Consider the following 24808-nt stretch of genomic DNA (forward strand, 5'->3'; position numbering starts at 1 on the left):
TCCTATGTTCAATTTTCTTGGGAAATAAATACTTTTAGGTGAATTATAGAAAACAAAGTTCATGAATTAATCTAGCCTTTGTCATCTCAATCAGCTTGGCTAGGAAAAATGCAGAAAAATCTTTAGAGAAATTTTTTCCTGCTTAACAAGTGGCTCATAACGCAAATGAAAACAACCAGGTAAGAATTAGATCGGCTGACTAACATGAGAGATTATACCATCTGAATATTCTTTTGATTTAGAATAATCAACGAATCCCATTCTGAAAAGTAAAGCCATTATGTGCACTATCTTGCCTCGAATGTTGTAAGGGACATTTCATTTGGTGAGGAAGGTTTGCATTTTTCCGAGGAAGAATCTGCTTCAGGTATTCTCCTTTCAATGTAGAAAGCAGGAACATGAGGGTCGGGCAATGATTTCTCTCCGTTCAGCATTAGAACCACAGACGACATGTCGGGTCTATCTTCTGGTATTTGTTGTACACATAACAGGCCCACTTGTATGCATTGTATGACTTCAGATGGATTGAATCTCTCTCCTAAGGCTTGATCCATTAATTCCATCGCCATTCCTTCTCTCCATAGTCTCCATGCCTGAAAGAGTGGGAATCATGTTAGTAAGGTAAAAGCCATATTCTGATTTGATGAGTCAGGTATGAAGTCAAATCATTATACTTACATATCCAAGAAGATTCAAGAAGTTTTCTAAATCTGAAAATTCTCTATTTTTCTTTCCACTTATTATCTCTAGCACTATCACTCCAAAGCTGAAAACATCTGATTTTATCGAGAAATGTCCATGCACAGCATATTCAGGAGGCATGTAACCACTATAAAAAAAAAGTGCAAGTTGAAATAAGTTTTATGTAAATACAGTAACATAGGACAATGAATCATGAAAAGGAAACCTTACTATGTTCCAGCTATCCTTTTTGTTTTGGCGTCAATTTGATCTCCCCAAATGTTCGAGCTAGGCCAAAGTCTGATATTTTTGGGTTTAAATTTGTATCTAATAAAATGTTGCTAGTTTTCATATCTCTATGAATAACTCTCAATCTAGAATCTTCATGAAGGTAGAGAAGTCCACGAGCAATGCCATTAATAATGTGGAAACGCTTTGTCCAATCCAACAACTTGTTTCTAGATTCATCTATTGAATTAGAGAGACATGTTTAGCATAACTCCTACGTTCTTAGTGTTCAAAACTAAAGAAAACAGAGCACTACCAAAGATGTTGAAGTGTAACCTATAAAGGTTCATACCAAAAATAAAGTGGTCCAAACTTTTGTTCAGCATGTATTCATAGATCAACAGTTTTTCTTCTCTTTCAATGCAGCAACCAAGAAGTTTCACAAGGTTACGATGTTGAAGTTTGGCTATCAACAAAACTTCATTTCTAAACTCTTCCAATCCTTGAACAGAATTCTCAGATAGCCTTTTCACGGCTAATTCTTGTCCATGTCCCAAAGTGCCCTTCAAATCATCATATAGAATACTTAGAAATCTTTAGAAAATTGAAATACACTTATTTGAACAATGTTATATCACTTTCAGGTTTAAAAAAAGAAAAGAAAATATTATATTACCTTGTACACTGATCCGAAACCACCTTCTCCCAGTTTATTGGTGCTTGAAAAATTATCAGTGGCTTTAGCTATGACTGAAAAATCAAATATTTGTAGTTCTGTGTCTTCCATTCTCAAGTTATTGTAGTAAGGATTCCTATAATATATTTTTGTCATCCCTGCAATGGTGTAAAATGACGAATTCCAAAAATTAATTGCCATAACAAAACATATCCCTTTTCTGTGCTTTCTGGGTGCCTATCTCAGATCTTAGAAAATGTTGAAGCTCACCTGACCTTTTGGGTTTCCTTTTCCGTACACATCTAATCAATCCAAAAATTATAAGTATCATGCCCATGTTTATTGTAACAGAAGCAACAGCGATTCCTAGGAGCTTTCCCTTATTGGTGTTCCCATAGCGTTTGTTCTCAGAAAAGTCTGCCAAATGGAGACTATTATTAGTGACCAATTTAATCACAATGTTTCAATTGATGCTAACTACAGGTAAGAGAACAAGGTCTAATTAAATCAAAATACAATTATCACTCGATGATTCAGACAAAGCTGGCAGTGAGTGAAAATGTAATTTCTTTTTTTTTTTTTTGCGCATATGATCAAATACCAAAAGTTTTTAACTCCCATATACTTGTTTTAGCTATTGTTGCTACTGCTTGTGGATCAAATGTTATATAGCAGAACTGAAAGGACTATCAATATCATCATGGAAATTCTCTCTCCATTACCCCCATCGTTTCATTTGGGGGTGGGTGTGGGGAACTGGGGATCACTCTGAATCACGATCAAACAAGTAAAAGAGTCATAAAGGTTGAAGAGGTCGTGTTAGGCCTATAGCTATCGGGCTCTTATTTAATGGGCCAAGAGTAAATCGCACGAAGTGTGTGAGCTGTATGACTGAGAGGAAGATAAAAGGCTATTAGTTGTATATATTGGGGAGTGAGGTTAAGGGAGGGTTTAAGCAGAACGTGAGTGGTTTGTGGGAGAGCCTCTAGCCTCTCAAATGCTAGAGGTGGTTTTAGGTTCCTGTGTTACTTTGGTTATGATTTTCCTACTTCATCACTGTGCACCTTAATCCATTAGAACTGCTGTGGATTATAATCTGTGATCTAATATCAATTCTGGAAGTGGTTTCCATCAGATAGGAAGAAAACACACGAAAAAAATATAAACAAGGAAGAAGCGTGCACCTAGCTCTGAAGCAGGGACGCGAATAAAAATGTCTTGTCCTCCTTGCATTAATTGCTTCATGTCAATCAGATCTTTAAACCAAAGTAAGCAGCCACTTCCTCTATCACGGATATCCAAATTTGCATATGCTGTACAAGAACAGTTTCTCAGACATAATTGCTGACATTCCTCAAGGTTCATGGTCTTATTAAACTGGGAAGAAGATGTGTCTGGCAATTTCACACCATATACTTCCGGAAGCCATCTATACTATTACAATCCAATAGAGCACTTCGAACACACCCACCAGACCAATCTGATATATTCCACTGTTCCACATTTTTTGGTACAAATCCTTTCAAGCACTCACAGACCCTGGAGCTACTGAAATCACAGATAGAGTATGCCCCGCATAAACCATAATTGTCACACTGATCAGCCATGTTAGCTGAGATAATCTCCCATGTGCCTCTTTGATTACCCCATATTAAACGCTTCCCAATGCCTGAAGGAGACATTGTAATTCTGGCGTAAACTGAGCTATTCACGAGTTCATACTCATAATATGCCTCTTTATCGTTGAAAATAAACTTAGACTTGTATACTGGATTTCGTTTCTGAACTGGATATCCAGTAAAATAAAGGCCATTCCACGATCCCGCCCTGAAATGTATGACATTTCTCCTCAATTGAAATGATTGTGGATATCCTCGAGGGTCTAATTTCAGTATATGTTCCCCTTGACCAGGATCATCCGGACTTTTCCAAGAAGATAGGAACCTATTCAGACCAGTGACTAGGTTGAATCCAAGCTTCATTCCTGGCAATAAGGTATCACAGGGATAATCAAAACTCTGCCATATGAAGTGGTCCTTATTACTGTATTTTTGGTCACTAATAATAAGATTTCCTGTGTCCAAGAGCTGTACAATTGGCTTCTCAGCCATTATAGAATTGTTAGACAACCAAACAGTCCTATTTGTGCCATCAGCCAGGGCAAGAACTCCAAGATCGTTTAATACTAAAATTCCTGAGCCATCACTGATTGGTGCTTCTCTATTGGCCACCCATACCACCGTCAAAGGAGAAATACGATTGTACCATATACCCAAGTATCGATTCTTCGATTTTCCAGGACTGAAAAAGCCCATCGCAAATACTCCTACACTTGAAACTAAGGTCTCCCCATCTCTTAAAGGCTGGCTCCGAGTGATCCCGTCTAACGAAGTGGAGGTTCTTATAAAGAGCAAACTAATGCAAATAAGCAGTACAATAAAGTTCTTCATCACCACTCAATGCACCAATCTATAGCTTTTGCCACCCAGTAAAGGTCAAGGAAGCAAGACACAAACCTGGCTGCGATGGTTGAAGGGGTAATGGATTCAAGGATGCGGGCCTCAGTGAACAGTGAGTTTATGATTTGTTGCTGCTTGAGACATCTTCAACCGGAAATATGCTTTCTTCTGCCTTCATTTCTCACGCCTTCATGAATTTCCTGCAGTCCAGGAAAGCACTGATCTTTACAGCGCTTTTCAAGCGGATTTTAAGAAAGCAATTCTTTAATCTAAAATAAGATAATGAAAATCCACATTCTGGTTTACCTCGTTGAACTTAGCCACTAGGAAGATCGATAGAAATTGGCGAAGATTAACTTGAGGCCATTGCTGCAATAGACAAATGTGGAATTGATTTGATGATAATGATGCACAGAACGTAATGAAGAGAGGATACTCGGCCCTGTCTGCACCCTGCATCGCACTATACTTTAATGACAAAAAGGACGTAACAACAGCACATTCAACCCTGGGTCAGAGTCAATCCAATGATTATTTATACTGCAACTAGCTGCAATCCACATCCCAACAGAAATTTTATACTCCTCCGCTACTTAATATAAGACCCATTTAACTAATTTGATTAGATTAAGGAAGTTAGGTAAGTTAGTTAATTATAAGAAATATGACACGTTTTTCCTAAAATACCATAATTATATTTCTTAATACCTCATCTTTCTCTTCTACTTAATTATGGTTGAAAGGGTATCCATAGGGGTAATTTAGAGATAATTGATAAATATGAGAAATGGGTCTTATATTTAGGACCAAAGCCAACTCACCAATTGGGTCCTATATTAAGGACCGGAGGAGTAATATATTATGCATATCTTTTTTCTTTTTTTTTCCTTTTACTTTCATGCTTATATCCACGTCAAGAATGAATGCATAGAATAAATTTTGCTTTTCTTTTCTTCCGTCCAAAACATATAATATGATTAGATACAAAGATAACAATACCACATGGATGAATCATATCTGTAGGTTACAAGATCCAATGGCTTCTCTTCGGTCCAGGTTCTCCGTGCCTGAAAAACCTTGAGGATCAAATTAGTTACTAAGTTTGATTCTAATTTCAGCTTTGACCTTCCAAAAAGTTGTAAATTCCAGTGTGCTTCCAACCAAAAGATTATGGTTGAAGGTGACTATTTGAAAGAGATGAACAAGGAATTACAGTAATTTCTTTTTTTTCTCCCGAGTTAAACACAATTACGGAACTTTAAAAGGAAAATTATAATAAATAATATTATGGGGAAAAATTGATTCTCAATTTATTAGAGGTCTTAAACGACTGCATCAACCACCTAAAATCTCTCACGACCTTGGGCAGAACAGTCAAGAAGAGGCCGGCGAGCAAATAAACTCTAGCTGACACATTAAAAAAAAAAAACAAAGAAATTAAGAATATGACCGGTCTTCTTTTTTCACTGTCAGCCTGATGGTGATCACTCATCAGGCCTTAGCCTTCGTTTGATACGAGGAAAATAGAGGAAGGGAGAGGAAAAGAAAAATTATAACAAGCTCAATTTAAAAAATTAAAAAAATAAAATAAAAATTTTTCATTAATTTTCATTATTTTTTATATTACTTTCTCTTTCTATTAAAATTTTAAAACGACAATTCTTTAATTTTTTTTAAATAAAACTCATTAAAATTTTTCCGCATATCTTCTTCCCTGTATTTCCCTCGTACTACCGGGTTCCTCCGAAATTGTCAGCTGACATTGGCGCTAGAGGATGACAAACATATATTACAAAATTGCTTAGGGCAGTGTGTCCACTAATTCGATGGAAACCCCCACATTTATTCATAACAAAATTTTCCTGAATCATTCCTTTTACAGCTCAATCAAAAATACAAGAGATCTCCTAATGCAAGATTGGACCATCATAATTGAGTGCATGTTTAGACTGTTCGAGATGCTTATCTTGAGACGTTCGATACAACAATTTTATATGATTCACCACGGGAATTTATTGAGCTCTGATCGAGTTTGTTGTCTTCTACACGGCTTTGCGAGTGCCCTTGCATTCCAATGGGGGAAAAAGAATGCTTATTAAAATCAATAAAATAATAGGATGACATGAATCTAGACGTTTGACTTGTCAACCATAAATATGCTTTATTCTACCTTCATTTCTCCACGACTTCATGAATTTTCTGCAGTACAGCAAAGAACTGGTCTTTCGGCGCTTTGCAAGCGGATTTTAAAAAAGGAATTCTTAATATAAGCATAAATTCGCATTCAATCCAAAATAACATAATGAATATCCACATTCCGGTTTATCTTGGTGAAGTTAGCCGCTAAGAAGATCGATAGAAAGTAGCAAAGATTAACTTGAGGCCACTGCAGCAACAACCAGACAAATGTGGAGTTGATTAGATGATAATGATGCAGAGAATATAATGAAGAGAGGTATTTTAGTGCAGAGAGCAGCACAGATCGGAGAGGAACTATAAGAGTCAGTTGGTATTTGAGACTAAAATAAGATCAGGCGAGGGGATAAAACATCATGCGCCCAGGAAGTGCAGAGAATCATCACCCGTTCAAGCAGATGGTTAGTCATCGTGAGCAGCAGCCCTTGAACTGTAGACATTCTGATTTTTTCGTTTCTAACAATTTTGCAATGTTAATTAAACCAATCTATACCTGTCTGTACCATGCATCGCAGTGTACTTTAATGAGAAAAATAAACGTATCAAAAGGATATTCCCCACTAACATGGGTCAAATCAATCAATGATTATTTATACTCCAACTAGCTGCAATCCATGTCCCTACATACACACACATAAACATACACACGGCATTATGTTTTATAATATATTATGCATGTCTCTATTTTCTATTTTACTTTCATGCATCTTTCCCATAAGAACTTATCTGTAGGTTGCAATTTCTAATGGTTTCTCTTCAGTCCAGGCCTCCAGGGTCTCCGTGCCTGAAAACCTTGAGGATCAAATTAGTTATTCAGTTTGATTCTAGTTTCAGAATTGACCTTCCAACTAAGATGCAAATTTCACGGTGCTTCCAACCAAAAGATTACGGTTGGAACTGACAGTTTGAAAGAAATGAACAGGGAATTACATGGAAGAAAAAATATTTTTTGAGTTGAACACAATTACAAAACTTTAGAAGGAATATTATAATAAATAATACAGGGAAAATTGAACTTTAATTTGTTAGAAGTCTTGTACGGCTGCCTCACCTACCCAAAGTCTTTGACAAAAAAAAAAAAACAGCTACCCAAAGTCTCTCCCGGCCTTGGGAGGAACATTCAAGATCAAGAGGGCCGCGAGGCAATAAACTCTATCTGTCGCATCTTTCAAAAAAAAAAAAAAAAAGAAAATAATGGTACTTTGTGGTGTTATTCTAATTCTTAATAAAAGGCTATTGTAGAGCAAACTTCGTACAGTAAAGTGTGCACTGCAAAAATGCATTTGAAAGAATTATTGCAAGGAAAATAATTACAAATCTAAGTTATCATTTTCTATTCTAAAACTTATCATTAAAAACTGTTTAGATTGTTATTAGGACTTTCCAGTAATTATTTTTCTTATTTGGGATATTGTAATTCTCCTAATACATCCTAGTACCTGAGCTAGCAATAAGAATATGATCGGTTTTCCTTTTATCTTTTTGGCTTGATGTTGATTGTCAGCCAACATTACCGCAGGAAGATGACAAAAATATACTCCCCGGTCCTTAATATAAGATATATTTAACTAATTTGATTAGATTAAGGAAGTTATGTAAGTTAGTTAATTATAAGAAATATGATATGTTTTTCCTAAAATATCATAATCATCTTCCTTAATATCTTTCCTCCATGACTTACTTGATTATGGTTGAGGGAATATCTATAGGGATAATTTAAAAAAAATTGATAAATATGATAAATATCTCTTATATGTAGGACCAAAATTAACTTAATAATTAGGTCTTATATTAAGAAGAGAAAGAGTATTATTAAAATGCTTATGGCAGTGTGTTCACTAATTCGTTGGAGGTCGCCATATTTATTCACCAAGAATTTTTTGTCTTGAATCATCCCTTTATAGACTCCATCAAAAGTATAAGAGATCTTCTGATACAAGATTGGACTGTCATTATTGACTATGTTTCAGACTATTCAACATACCAATCGTGAGACGTTCAACAAAACAAGTTTATGATTCACCACTGTTCAGCATACAAGGCCACTGATGCTAGTGCGTAGTAATTTATACATGGAGCTCTAATCTGATCTAACTTTGTTGCCTCCGACACAAATTCGCAAGCAGCCTTGTATTCCCCCAAAAAAAAAAAAGAATGCTTATTATAATCAATAAAATAATAGGATGACATGAATCTAGACACTTGACATGTCAACATAAGCCATTAAAATTTGTCAAGCCCCTGTGAATCCAAAAAGGCGGCTTTGGGATCGGTGGAACAATATAGAAAATAATACGTTTCAATTTTGATTCGTATCTTCTCTTTCTCCCTCTATGTTTGTGAGCAGAGCAGAGGGCGGAGTATCGACCTGCAGAATTTTTGCCATTATGTAAATAATACAACACCTTCTTACACTTGTCGCTGACTTAGTCACTTAATCAAGCAAGGGTTATCAAAAACAATATCCTTATGATTGCCTTGTCAATCCTTTACTTGATTCCTGATTTTTGATACAATTTTATCGAGATATAACAGAAAATGAAGTAGAAACATCCTATAATGCAAACCTGCAACGTTTGCTAAGAAGTAATATACATACAAGGAAATGCAAACTCATCTTGCTTCCATAACTGAAGCAGTCATGTTATTGGTAGAAACAGTTTCTGCTGAGCTTCCGTCTGATCTTGAAGTCCTGATACCTCTTACATTTAGGAAAGCTATGGGCTTAGGATAAGGTAGTACCATATTCTCATTCCCAAGCATTGAAACAACATCAGACATGGTCGGTCTGTCTTCTGCACTTTCTTGAACACAAAGCAGTGCTATGTTCACGTATCTTCGCACCACAATTTTCTGTACGGATGCATCCTCTGACGCTGAATCCATCAGCTCTGTTCCTCTCCCACTTGTCCATAGGTCCCATGCCTTTAAAGCCACACAGAAACACAGCACCCAAAATTAAAATGTAACTGATCTCTGCTAGCTTCTAGATATCACAATTTTTGTATAATCAATTCTGAACTTACAGAAATAAGATAATCAAATCTGAGCTAAATACTTACATATCCAAGAAGATTGAGAGAGTTTGTGTGATATAATCCAGTATTCTTTTTGCCACTTATTATCTCCAATAAAAGAACTCCAAAACTAAACACGTCTGATTTTATTGAGAAAATGCCTTCTAATGCATATTCAGGAGACATATAACCGCTGAAAACCACCAATATAAAACAATAAGATACTCAGTAGTGAAATATACCTCCAAAATGCTTTTATATTTGTTGCAATGATTTGATCTACTTAAAAATTTCTCTCTATAGAGTGATAAGATTTTCTAACTATACTTACTAAGTACCAACTATCCGGTTTGTATTTGCTTGTAATTCATTTCCACCAAATAGTCTTGCCAAACCAAAATCTGATATTTTGGGATTCATATCGATATCCAGCAAAATATTGCTAGCTTTTAGATCTCTGTGAATGATTCGGAACCTAGAATATTGGTGAAGATAAAGAAGACCTTGGGCAATCCCATCAATTATCCGAACTCGGGTTTCCCAGTCTAGAATCCTGCATTTTGTTGCATCTGTTTCGCATCACCATAAATTAGGCCGGTTTAAAATAAAATGAGAATATTCCACATACAAGTTATGAGGAGTTTTGAGATAGCAAAGTACAAACCGAAAAGGAAAACATCCAAGCTTTTGTTTGGCATGAATTCATAAATAAGCATCTTTTCATCACGTTCAACGCAGCAACCCAAGAGCCTGACAAGATTGTTGTGTTGGAGTTTTGCAATGAGCATTGCTTCATTTTTCAATTCCTCCCATCCTTGGCCTGATCTTGCAGATAGCCTTTTGACAGCAACCTCACCCCCATTCAACAGCTTACCCTGCTAATTAATCTAAACATGCTCATTTTATTTCAAGTAGCACTGTTGTGGACCTAAAGGATTTAAACTTGGATCTTACCTTGTAAACAGGTCCAAAGCCACCCTCGCCTAGCTTATTTTCAGGTGAAAACTTATTGGTTGCTGCGGAAACACTTGCAAAACTAAACAGTGGCAATTTGACATCCCTCTTGTTAACTTTTCCAACGTTATCGCCATCAGTAAGCTCTGAGATCTCAACTTTCATGCTCATGCCTGTATCAAACATAAGCAGATCCTCCCCTACAAAGTTAAAGGAAAGTTAGCTACTTTTGCAACCTCACATTATTAACATTCATATCCACAGCTTTAAACATTTCTCACCTTCTCTCCTAAGCTTTCTCCTCCGGCAGTAGTATGCAAACAGGGCTAATGCAAGCATTACAAGAAATATGATGACTATGACAATTGTTAGCAACGCTTTCTGACTCAGACTGGAGTTATGATCAGGATTATTAATCAACGCTGCATAGAACGATTATCAAATTGCAATCAGCATAATCTTCCGAAAAAAGGAAGGAAAAAAAGAAATTAAAAAAATGTGGTGAAACCAATTATGCGAAGTCGAAAGAGTTGCCGTCATCATACCATTGTTAATCAAGTCAGGGCGAGCCAGTTTGAGATGGAAACTTGGTCTATAATTGTCATCTCTATAGTCAACCGAGATGTTCTTCAGATTCAACACTCGATCAAGCCAGAACAAGCAACTACCCGTAACATCGTAAGCATAAGCGACGCAAGAACAATTGATTGAGCAATCTCTTTGACATGTGAATGCGTTCTGAGTTTTGAAAGCAAGCGGACTATCCAAAGAAAAATCCACTCCATCGACTAGTAAAAAACCGTCATCGAGTCCATCACTGCTCGTGTTACTGCATAACTCTGTTTTTCTGCGACAACCTGCGGGTGTGTCCCCCTTCTTCCAAGAATCTTCATCGTACGGCTCAAATCCTTGGAGGCACTCACAGGGATCAGTGGCTTGTGGGTTACAAATGCCAAAATTTCCACAGGTTGCGTTTCTCCCGCACTTGGATGACAGCAAGGAAACCCACCGCATCGTATCTTGTGACCAAAATTGCTGGTTAAGCTCCCCAGAAACTTCCAGAACCAATCGAGAAGTGTAGTCCCCTTGCCAAGTCAAATAGCCTGTGTCCCATGTAGCGGAGGCTCGATTACCAATACTTTGAAACGTGAAATTAGATTGCTCATCACCAATCCAGTATATCTCGGATTCCCTCCTGATGATTAACCTAGCGCTCCCCATGGAATTGTCGACTTCAAGAGAAAAATTTCCAGGACTCGGGTCTTCTACACTTGTCCATGATGTCAACGACCAACTGGCTCCTTCGTCAGATCGTACCGTCATTCCAGGCAAAAGGGTATTTGTGGGATTCTGGAAACTTTGCCACAAAATGTTCAAGTTGGAGTTGTTCATCAGCAGGAGATTACCAGAATCCAAGAGCATAACATGGGTACTGCTGATGTCGGAAATGTTGGTGACAAAGTACACCATCCTGTCATTCTTGACTACAAGATTTCCATCGTCAGTAACAGTGAGAACGGCATTGGAATCGCTGGCTGCGAGCTTTCTATTTGCAACCCAAACAATGCTGTCTTTAGGAACTTTCTTAAACCACATCCCTACATAGTACTTGGTCGAATTCCCTCGAGTGAAAAAACCCAGCTCGAAGTTCCCGCTAGCAGACACCAAGGTATCCGAGGTTCCAAGTGATTGGCCCATCCCCAACGTTTCTTTGTACGTGATTGCATTCGTGGAACGCAAGAAAAGCCAGATCAAACTCAGGAACGAATTGAGAGTCCAGCTTAGTTTCATGTTGGTGTCCGTGAACCAGATATCCCGATGTTCAGCTATCCGAATGGACGAGAGCAAGCGTTTGAGGGCAAGGCATGATTAAATGACACTATCAGCCAGCCCTCCACTGCTTCAGGGTTGCAGACTTTGACCTCTTCGAAATCTCCGTGTGTGCATTGGACAGGACGCGGGAGCCTGGAAAACAAACAAAACCAACATATTACTCCAACGTCCTAAAACCTAATTAACTAATTCAAATATATTAACAATATTAATTATATTAAGTAATATGATTTTTTTTAAAACATTCTAAGCATTTTTTAATTTTTCTCCATTTTCTGCTTGATTATTAGGAAACATCAACAAGCTCAGTTTAAAAAAAATTAACAAATATATAAAATACGTTTTATATATAATACATAGAACCAACATTAATTCACCATATTGTTGGATATTTAACATTTCACTTTAATTTGACCTCATGTTTTATTCAGAAGAAAAGCAGTTCGTTAGGGCGTAGTAATTAGTAACGGCGACTTTGAAGTGTAAAAATTCTCTTGGTTCTCTGTCTCACTTACAATGAAGTCATGAATTTCATGTGATCATATGGAGTTTCACTGGTTTAGATGAATCAATGCGGTCATCGGTCAAAAAAAACAAAAGAGATGAATCAACGCGGTGTACTCCTTTATATTTTATTAAAATTGATTATATTAATGTTGCCCGTGGTTGAGCGTCACCCGTGAAATAGAATCTGCTTTTATGTGTGGGCCCATGTCAAAATATGTTGAATACAAGTCAGACTCTCACGAGTATACCTCGCGGAAGTATTTTTCAACACGAGGGGATGTTTGGGTTATGCTCAAAGCCTCAAAGTGCTTTTTAAAAAAAAATTTATAAATCGAGATAAATTTTTTTATATTTTTATTTTGTATACTGTAAAAATATTTTTAAAATCATAGTTTTGTTTCTATCCAAATACCCCTGAAAAGAAAGATGGCCAATAAACTCTAGGGTCTGTTTGGAGAGGAGGGGGAGAGCACGGAGCAGCCAATGGCAAAACCTTATTAAGCCTTGGTTATTTCGCTAGCTAACTCGTCCATTCGCTTGTATTATATACCCAAGTATCGGTTCTTCGATTTTCCAGGACTAAAAAAGCCCATCTCATACTCCTACACTTAGTTACTAAGGTCTCCCCATCTCTTAAAGGCTGGCTCCGAAGTGGAGGTTCTTACTAAGAGCAAACTAATGCAAATAAGCACTACAATAAAGTTCTCCATCGCCACTCAATGCACCAGTCTATAGCTTTTGCCACCCAGTAAAGGTCAAGGAAGCAAGACACGGACCTGGCTGCGATGGATGAAGGGGTAATGGGTTCAAGGATGTGGGTCTCAGTGAACAGTGTTTTTATGATTTGTTGCTGCTTGGGACATCTTCAACCGGAAATATGCTTTGTTATGCCTTCATTTCTCAATGGCTTCATGAATTTCTTGCAGTCCAGCAAAGCGCTGATCTTTACAGCGCTTTTCAAGTGGATTTTAAGAAAGCAATTCTTTAATCTAAAATGAGATAATGAAAATTCACATTCTGGTTTACCTCGTTGAACTTAGCCACTAGGAAGATCGATAGAAATTGGCGAAGATTAACTTGAGGCCATTGCTGTAAATCTGTAATAGACAAATGTGGAATTGATTTGATGATAATGATGCACAGAACGTAATGAAGAGAGGATATTCGGCCCTGTCTGCACCCTGCATCGCACTGTACTTTAATGACAAAAAAGAGGGATTTGCATTGGATGTGATGAGCACCCAATACTCATTAGATCTGGACCGTCCAGATCTGATCTAAACAGTCCAAATTTTATTTTATTTTTATTTTTATTTTTTAAAATAATTATTTTAATAGGTATAAGATAAAAAATAAAGATAATCTCTTAATTATCATTCTTTAAAAATATAAATTTTTTATTTTTAAATAATTATTTAAAAATATTAAATCTGAACGGTCCAGATTAAATCTAAACGATACTAATTGCTCATAAAATAATGAGCACCGGTGCCCATCAACTGATTAGTACCGAATGCGGACACCCAAAAAAGACGAATCAACAGCACATTCAACCCTGGGTCAGAGTCAATCCAATGATTATTTATACTGCAACTAGCTGCAATCCATATCCCAACAAACACACAGAAATTTTATAATATATTATGCATATCTTTATTTTTTTTTCTTTTACTTTCATGCTTATATCCACGTCAAGAATGAACGCATGGAATAAATTTTGCTTTTCTTTTCTTCCGTCCAAAGCATATAATATGATTAGACACAAAGATAACAATCCCACATGGATGAATCGTATCTGTAGGTTACAAGATCCAATGGCTTCTCTTCAGTCCAGGGTCTCCATGCCTGAAAACCTTGAGGACCAAATTAGTTACTAAGTATGATTCTAATTTCAGATTTGACCTTCCAGAAAGTTGTAAATTTCACTGTGCTTCCAGCCAAAAGATTATGGTTGAAGGTGACTACTATTTGAAAGGGATGAACAAGGAATTACATTAATTTCTTTCGAAGGAAAATGACAATAAATAATATTATGGGGAAAAATTGAATCCTAATTTATTAGAGGTCGTAAACGGCTGCCTCAACCACCTAAAATCTTTCACGGCCCGGGGCAGAACAGTCAAGAAGAGGGCGGCGAGCCAATAAACTCTAGCTGACACATTTTTTTTTAAAAAAAAATACTCCTCCGATTCTTAATGTAAGACTTATTTAATTAATTTGATTAGATTAAGAAAGTTAGGTAAGTTGGTTAATTATAAGAAATATGACATGTTTTTCTTACAAAACCATAATCATCTTTCTTAATATCCTCCCTCCCTCACTTACTTGATTATAGTTGAGGGAGTTTTCATAAGAATAATTTAGAAAAAATTGATAAATATAATAAATAGGTTTTATATTTAAAACCAAAATTAATTTAATAATTAGGTTTTATATTAGGAATCAGAGAAATAATAAGAACATGACTAGTCTTCTTTTTTCACTTTCGGTCTGATAGTGATCACTAATCAGTCCTTAGTCTTCGAAATTGTCAGTTGACATTAGCACAAGAGAGGATGACAAACATACTCTTTTGATCATAAATATAAAACTCATTTTATAGTGTAATTTATACTATAAAAATAAGTTAATTATATTATAAAATGGGAAGAGTATATTGAAAAATTGCCTCCACTAATTCGATGGAAACCCCCACATTTATTCATAACAAAATTTTCCTGAATCGTCCTCTTTACAGCTCAATAAAAAATACAAGAGATCTTCTAATGCAAGATTGGGCTGTCATTATTGAGTACATGTTCAGACTGTTCGACATACTTATCGTGAGACGTTCGATACAACAATTTTACATGATTCACCACCGGTGTTAGTGCACAGGAATTTATTGAGCTCTGACCTAGTTTTTTGTCTTCTACACAGCTTTGTAAGTGGCCTTGTACACCAAGACAAAAGGGGGGGGGGGGCAAAAGGGAGTGCTTATTACAATCAATAAAATAATAGGGTGACATGAACCTAGACATTTGACTTGTCAACCATAGCAGAAGCCATAAAAACAATCAAGCACCAATAAATCCAAAGAGGCGGCTTTGGCATCAGTATTCAAATTAATGGAACAATATTAAAAATAATACATTTCAATCTTGATTTGTATTTTCGCTTTCTCCCTCCATGTCTGTGAGTAGAACAAAAGGGGCGCGGTATTAACCTGCGGAATTTTGCAACTTTGTAAATAATACAACAACCTTCTTACACTTGTATTTGACTTCGTCGCTTAATCAAGCAAGGGTTATCAAAAACAATATCCTTATGATTTCCTTACTAATCCTTTACTTCATTCCTGATTTTTTATACAAGTTTATTGAGATATAACAGAAAATGAAGTAGAAACCTCCGATATTGCAAACCTGCAATGTTTGCTAAGAAGTAATATACATATAGGGAAATACAAACTCATCTTGCTTCCATAACCGAAGCAGTCATGTTATTAGTAGAAACATTTTCTGCCGAGCTTCCGTCTGATCTTGAAGTCCTGATACCCCTTACATTTAGGAAAGCTATGGGCTTAGGAAAAGGTAGGACTATATTCTCATTCCCAAGCATTGAAACAACATCAGACATGGTCGGTCTGTCTTCTGCACTTTCTTGAACACAAAGCAGTGCTATGTTCACGTATCTTCGCACCACAATTTTCTGTATCGATTCATCCTTTAACGCTGAATCCATCAGCTCTGTTCCTCTCCCACTTGTCCATAGGTCCCATGCCTTCAAAGCCACAGAGAAATAAAGAACACGAGTAACTGACCTCTGCTAGCTTCTAGAAATCACAAGTTTTTATACTACCTTCAATCCTTAATATAAGAGCCAGTTGACTAATTTAAGTAGATTAGAAAAGTTTGTTAAATTAGTTATTTGTAATAAATAAGTACTGTCTTTTCTAAAATACTCTTACAATCAAGTGTATTAGCTTTAGTATTTTATGAAATTTTTAACATGTACAACTACTACAAAGACTATATTGAGACAAAATGAATAAAGATGAGAGACAAAGTAGATTGGGGTCTTATATTTAAGACCAAATTAAAAGTCAGACTAACTTTTATATTAAAGACTAAAGGTAGTATAATGAATCGAAACTTGCAGAAATAACAGAATGAATGAGTTAGATACTTACATATCCAAGAAGATTGAGGGAGTTTGTATTATATAAACCAGTATTCTTTTTGCCGCTTATTATTTCTAACAAAAGGACTCCAAAGCTAAATACATCTGATTTGATTGAGAAAATGCCTTCTAATGCATATTCAGGAGACATATATCCACTGCAGGCAACAATAAAACAAATAAGATACTTTCTAGTGAAATGTACCTCTAAAATGCTTATATATTTATTTGCAATTGATTTGATCTACTTAAAAGTTTCTCGTTATATACTAATAGGACTTCTTAATTATACTTACTAAGTGCCAACAATCCGGTTTGTATTTGCTTGCAATTCATTTCCACCAAATAGTCTTGCCAAACCAAAATCTGATATTTTGGGATTCATGTTGATGTCCAGCAAAATATTGCTAACTTTTAGATCTCTATGAATGATTCAGAATCTAGAATATTGATGAAGATAAAGAAGACCTTGGGCAATCCCTTGGATTATCCGAACTCGGGTTTCCCAGGCTAAAATTGTGCGTTTTGTTGCATCTGTTTCGCATCACTAGAAATTAGGCCAGCTTAAAATAAACGAGAAGATTTCACATTCAAGCTACGAGTTTTGAGACAGCAAAATACAAACCGAATAGGAAAAAATCCAAACTTCTGTTAGGCATGAATTCATAAATAAGCATCTTTTCATCACGTTCAACGCAGCAACCCAAAAGCCTGACAAGATTGTTGTGTTGGAGTTTTGCAATGAGCATTGCCTCATTTTTCAACTCCTCCCATCCTTGACCTGATCTCGCAGATAGCCTTTTGACAGCAACCTCATCCCCATTCAACAGCTTACCCTGCAAATTAATCCTTGTACGTTCATCTATTCTCAAGCATCACTCCAAAACATTTGAACTTGGAACTTACCTTGTAAACGGGTCCAAAGCCGCCCTCACCAAGCTTATTTTCAGGTGAAAAGTTATTAGTTGCTGCAGAAACGCTTGCAAAACTAAACAATGGCAACTTGACATCACTCCTGTTAACTCTTCCAGCCTTATCGACATCAGTAAGCTCTGACATCTCAACTTTCATGCTCATACCTGGATCAAACAGTAGCAGATCCTCCCCTAGAAAGTGAGAGGAAAGTTAATAGATATCTGCAACTTCATATTATTATTATTGTTCATATTCCTTATTTCATCCTTTTTTCTTACCTTCTCCCCTAAGCTTTCTCCTCCGGCAGTAGTAAGCAAATAGAGCTGCTATAAGCAGTGCAACAAATAAGATAACTATTACAACTGTTAGTAACTTCTTCCGGCTTTGATTAGGCTTATGATCTCGATTATTCCCTGCATTCGACACTGCGCAAAACGACAATCAAATTATCATCATAATGTCCGGTAAAAAAAAGGAAGAAGGACGAACCAATCATGCTAAGTCACAGGAGCTTCCGTCGTCATACCATTGCTAATCAACTCAGAACCAGCAACTTTGAGATAGAAACTTGGTCTAGAATTATTTCCTCCAACGTCTACCGAGATGTTTTTGAAGTTCAGCAATTGATTAAGCCATATTAAGCAGCGACCCGAGACATCGTAAACATAGGCCACGCAATTACATTTGGTTGAGCAATATCTTTGACATTTGTATGCGTTCTGAATTTTGAGGGGAAGCAGACTAGCGGAAGGAAAATACACTCCGCTAAATGGAAAAAACCCGTCAGGCGGTCCATTACTGCTCCCGTCTCTGCAGAGCAACTCTGTTTTCCTCACACAACCTGCTTTTGTGTTCCCCTTCTTCCAAGAATCTTCATCGTGCGGCCTAAAACCTGGAAAACACTCGCAAGGATCAAGGGCTTGTGGATTACAAATGCCAAAATTTCCGCATGCATCTATTCTGCACTTGGATGACAGCAAAGAAACCCACTGCTTGTTATGAGACGACCATATTTGCTGGTTAAGCTCCCCAGAAACTTCCAGAACCAATCGAGAAGTATAGTTCCCTTGCCAAACGAAATAGCCCACATCCCCTGTAGCATTGTTTATGTTATCAGAACGTTGAAACAAGAAATCTGTTAGCACATCGCCAACCCAATATGTGTCAGAATTTCTCTTGATGATTAGCCTACGCCCGTCGTTGGACCCGCCAACTTGAAGAGAGAAAATTCCAGGACTTGGGTCATCTACACTTGCCCATGATATCAAGGACCAATTGTTTCCTGATTCAACGTCAAATCCTACTTTCATTCCAGGAACAAGGGTATCTGTGGGGTGGTCGAAACTTTGCCATAAAACATTCAAGTTGGAGTTGTTCACTAGCAAGAGATTACCCGAATCCAAGAGCATAACATATGTACTGCTGATATCGGAAATGTCGGTGACCTGGTATTCCACTCCGTCATCCTTAATTACAAGATTTCCGTCCCTATTATCAACAGTAAGAACCGCTTTGGAATCGGTGGCTGGGTGCTTTCTGCTCGCAACCCAAACAATATTCTCTCCAGGAACTTTCTTGAGCCGTATCCCTGCATAGTACCTGGTTGGATTCTCTTTACGGAAAAATCGCAGTTCGAAATTGCCATTAGCAGATACCAAGGTATCTGAGGCTCCAAGTACTTGGCCCATTCGCAACGTTTCTTTATATGTAATTGCGTCTGTGGACTGCAAGGGCAGACACAACAAAATCAGGAGAAGGGAATTAAGAGTCAAGTTGAGAATCATGTTGGTGCGTGTGAGACCAATCTATGCAGATTTTAGTCGGTGCAATGTCTGGAAGCAGGCGCTTGAGCTCAGTACATGATCAAATGAATGCATCTGAGTTAACACAGCTTGAGCGCAAGGCATGATCCATTAGTCGACATTGACTTTTGTGGGGGGTCTGGAAATGTGGTTTTTTCCTTTTAAAAAAGCCATGTTTCTAGTGATATATTTTTTTATTCCAATATACTACCTCCGGTCCTAATTATAAGACCCAGTTGACTAATTTGAGGAGATTAAAGAAGCAAGTTAAGTTAGTTATTTGTAATAAATAAGTGTTGTCATTCCTAAAATATCCTTGCTAATTAAATGTATTGACTAGAACTATCATTATTATAAGGACTATCTTGGAAAAAAATGCATAAATATAATAGACAAAATGGATTGGGGTCTTATAATTAGGATCAAACAAAAAGTCAAACAGGGTCTTATATTAAGGACCAGAGGTAGTACATTATAAAAATTGAGATTTTTTAGAATCTTCTGTTATATTTTTATATGTTAATTTAAATGATATATTGTTTTTATTATTGAAAAAACCGTAAATAATACAGTTTTGAATATATATAATATATATAATATAATCTGTTACAGTAAAATAAATCCAATTAATAATCGTACAGAAGGTGAAAATATGAGCATATGGAGAACATGCAGGTGATGAATGATATAAATTGATATCAAGCTCTTGAAAACACTACAATATGAATGATGAAGCCTTGGCAAGAGGAGTAAGTTTAATTTGCAGCCAAACTGGACCACAGACGCTTCTAATTAGCTTATTGTACGTACTAGTTGACTTCGCGATCAGGTCTTCAGCTAGACAGCCAAATAACTCCTCTTTTTTTTTTTTTTTTTTTTTGGTTGCCTTGAATTAGCACCACATGGCTTCAAGGGCTTCAATTTCAGTGTCTTAATCTTTTACACATAGGGCTGTTGAATTAGTCGCCTCCAACTATGGATGATTTCTTTCGAGCTCTTTCTGGGGCCCATGCTTTTGGACTCTGAGGGTTTTGGTTAGTAGCGTATTGCTCGGCGAATCTTGAATATTCACACCAATCAATTATTGAAGAGAATTTTCGCATCAATTTCCTCCATTTAAAAGTTTAAAAATTTTGACTTTTCCTGGTTATATATGTGGCTATGTGCAAGGAGGCGATTATGTTTCTGTGTGTGTATATGTGTGTGTGTGGTCGAATGGATGAGAACACAAATAACAAGGAATAAAAATAGTAATAATACAATGTAGGATGTAATTAAGGAGTTAATGTTGGTCCTGTATGTAAGACATATTTCACATATTTATTAATTTTTTTAAATTAATTTTATTAATATTTTCTCGGTAATAATCAAATAGAAGAGGGATAAAAGAAATTGAGGAAGATAAATGTTTTAGAGGAAAAAAAAATCATATTAACTAGTTTAATTAATATTTTCAATATATTCAAATTAAATTAATCGATTAGATCTTACATCAAAGATTAGAGGATTACTCTCTTTTTCGGAAACCATTCCTTCCTGCTACGTGGTAAACTAAAAAGTCCTCTCACTACCACTGGGAATGGGAATGTTGCTCTGTCTATTTGTTTTGTAACTTTTATATGCAGATATTCTTAGATTTGAACATACAGACACTCGCCAGACAAATTTCCTAGACTTAAACGTATTTATGATGCTTTTTTTTTTTTACAAATATTTTAAGTTAATATATAATTCTAGCCTTACGTTCAGTCGATGCTGTTCTACAAAATTAAGAAGTATTAAAGAGTTAATATTTGACCCTATTTTAGTTTTAATCCCTCAAATTTCAAATTCATAGTTTTGATTTTTAGAATTTACTTCATCTCAGAATGTTAGTTCTCAGAAGTGTAATTAGGGATGTTCACGAAACAGGATGAATAGTAACGGGACAAGGAATTTGTCCCCTGTCCCGTCCCATGATCAACACCCTTCAGCAGAGGAGCTGGTTGATTTTCACGATCTACTCAAGATTGAGGCAAGACGAGGTTTTTTGCTACAAGAGGCTTTTGTCAAATATCCACAATTACTGGAATGGAAGAATGAAGATGAGAGAATAGCCGAGAGGGGAGACAGAGAGGCGACTAGCTAGAGCTTCAGCCTTCAGTGGCGAGAGTGCGAGACACGATTCAGGTTCACTGCTTTCGTCAACCATCACTGTCTGAAATCTGAATGGAACAAATTGAGGTGAAAACAGGAGACTAGAGACTGAGAGTCGAGAGAGGCAGAGCCAAAGAGTCAGGGCTTCATATTTTATTTATTTTTACTTTTTAACATTTAATAATAACTCATAATAAATATAATATAAAATACTTAAAAATATATATATATACATATCAAGACGGGACTGGGACGAGACGACCCCGTCCCGTCCCTGTCCCATTTTTGTCTTGTCCCGGTTTGTTCCATTCCATAAAATTTCGGGACGGGCCCATCTCGTCCCAATAAGGCCGAGACGAGACGGGCTGGCTATGAACACCCCTAAGTGTAACAGTGTTAAAATCTATTAAAGTTTCGTAAACATATGTAAACTCACCAAATAATATCTAGTTAGATTTTGTATGAATAATAGAAAAGAAAAGAAGAACAGGTTCTCAAAATGCAACTCTTTAGCATCTTATTTTTTTCTTCATTATTCGTTTTCAGGTACTATTCATTAAGCTACGTTTTGTTATCCATATAAGATCTTCTTAGGTGTCATCTGGTGAGTCAATATCACTAGTTGTAATGTCATTAGTGATACTTCAACAAATTTTAATACCATTACATTGTCAGGGACTAATATTTTAAAACAGGCAAAATTCTAAGGATTAAAATCACAAATTTGAAATTTGAAAAACTGAAATCAAATTAGACTCAAAATTTTAAGGATTAAAAATTATATTAAGTCAGCATTAAATCGTTTTCTCATGGTCTTGTTCTTGTGATTGGATTAAGTTTGTACATTCTGACATTTGTGGTCTCAAGGAACGGTGGTGTTTGATTCATTAGATTATCCAAAGGATATCCAAGAGAATTATCATGTCAATTTTTCTGCGGGGTCTGCATCACCAAAGTGATGTCTGCTACTGCTGACTGCTGACTGCTGACTGCTGGCTGAACCGCTGTGTTCATTTAAATCTAATTCCTTCTTCCAGTCCTTAATATAAAATAATCTCACTTGTTGCAATTTTACTGGACAAAATTCAGATGATGTAATACTCTCAGAATGTGCAAGTATTTTTCATGGTGAGGTGAAATGGATGAGAACACAACTAATAACAAAATAAGTAGGAATAAAAATAGCAAACTTTTTTTTTGGAGTTCATTCCTTCCTGGGTGAGAAGCCCCAATTGTGGAAAAGAGGCCTCTCAATCACCACTGGGAATGAGAATGCTGCTCCGTGGCTCTGTTTATACGTTTGGAATTTGTATATTTTGACATCCTTAGACTTGAACATAGTGACACTCGTCTGACTTATTTTCTAAGCTCAGATGTGTTTATGATGCTTTTATTTTTATAAAGATTGTAATTTAATCTTTAATTCTAGTTCTACTTTCAGTCTATGTTACTCTTCAAAATTAAGAGAATATTAAATGTTTTCCTTATGGTCTTATTCTGGTGATAAGCTAAAGTTTGTACATTTTGATATTTTTAGTCTTAATGAATGGTTATCCATTGGATTATCCAAACGATGTGCAAGAGAATTATCAGATAAATTTTTCTGCGGGGTCCACATCACAAAGTGATGTCTGCTAACTGTGATTGTGCGGACTACTTCTGTTTTCATTTAAATCTAATTATTTCCCTTAATAATGTTAACTATACAGCAAAACCCACGATTTTAATTTTTCTATAAACATTCCCATTGATTAAGGTGAGGAGATATCCGTATTACAAATTTTATGTACTCCTCTAATCCTAAATATAAGGCCCTTATACATACTAGTATAATGGTCTATTATTTAGGACCGGAGTATTTTTTTTCCCCCTCTTTTCTTCTTTCCTTCTTTTTTCACGGTTTCACTGTAGGCTGTAATCTCGTATTGTGGTAAGAAAATACCACTTCTCCTCAATATAACCCAGCCAGATGGGCCGCCACTTCATGCAAACATCAGTCTGCTCTAAGAGTCCAATAACTTCTGCAACTGATATCCATAACTAACAATAACTTCCCCTTAAATTTTAAGCTGGGCCAGCTTCCGTCCCTCGTTCGGTTCCTGATAGAATTAAAGCAATAGACTTTGCGAGACGCACAACTGCTCGATCTCTCATTCCCAAGCATTGAGACACAACATCGGATATATGTCGTCGTTAATTGGTCTGTCTTCTTTACACTTTTTCTTGTTCACAAAGCTGCTATGTTCACTAATCTGAGCACCCATTGAGCGTCACACGTACGTGAACTGAATAGTGAATACACACGTGGTATCTGCAACAACAACATGCGGTTCCCCAAATTTCGGTGCATCACAGTTCCATCATGTGAAGAACGCGGTGTCCAAAATTATATTTTTCCAGCTAAAAATGTCCTAAACATTGTCATTTTTCTAAGGAAACTCACGCATGTTAGGAACGTACAGACCCCCAGAAAAAGGGAAATCCTTTTTTGAAGAGTCAAGCAGTGATATAAAAAAGAAATCATCAATGGGATCTCCACAAAATATATAGGTTTTGCTTTTTGATGGCATGAACAGAAGAAAAATTATTAAAGGAGCACAAAAAAAACAAGATTGATAAAGAATCAACAAGCAGGAGGGAAGTTTCAGTGAAGGTTCCGGCTTGAAAAGACGCTTCCCATAAGTTTGAACTAAGATTTTGTAAAGTTGGTCGATCTCTTGCTTGTCCCGTTGAGTTTGCTTTGTCGTGAGGAATCGGAATCAAATGTATACTGTAAGGGCTAAGACAGCGTCCTGATTTTGTCAAAGCCCAGTGTTGAAGCGGATTGGCAACTTTCCTAGGAATAGAATGATACTGTAGCCATCATGTGTATAAATATAGGCACCGGTTTGTCACGTCCATTTCAGAAAATTTCATTGCACTGAAGTTGCACATTATACCATTAATTTGTACTATTCCAATCTTAATTATAAGACTTTGTTTATAGACGATTTTTTATAATTAGAATTGAAAATAGTATTATTTAGACAAAGTTGGGACAGATGGATCTGCTAAATTAAAAGCAATTATGGGGAACATTCAAGTGATTGGGATAGTTTTGACGTGAACCACGTACATATATATGGATGCTTTGTTTGATCCAATTTCTTTATTGTTCTGATTAAATGTTTCACTCTCTATATATTAATTGTGGGGGTCCATGGTTTTGTACTTTTATGTGGGAAGCTTTTTATATATAAGGCT

General features: G+C 36.4%; 2 pseudogenes; both read right to left on the minus strand.

Moving 5' to 3' along the window:
- Positions 1-121: 121 nt before the first annotated feature.
- On the minus strand, positions 122-4480 carry LOC114720355 (G-type lectin S-receptor-like serine/threonine-protein kinase At4g27290; annotated as a pseudogene).
- A 4233-nt stretch (positions 4481-8713) lies between these two features.
- LOC114720361 (uncharacterized) lies at positions 8714-19474 on the minus strand (annotated as a pseudogene).
- Between the last annotated feature and the right edge of the window lie 5334 nt (positions 19475-24808).

The sequence above is a fragment of the Neltuma alba genome, unplaced genomic scaffold, assembly GCF_004799145.2.
Source record: "Neltuma alba isolate B1F8T4 unplaced genomic scaffold, ASM479914v2 tig00011975_pilon, whole genome shotgun sequence".
In the NCBI taxonomy this organism is placed as follows: Eukaryota; Viridiplantae; Streptophyta; class Magnoliopsida; order Fabales; family Fabaceae; genus Neltuma; species Neltuma alba.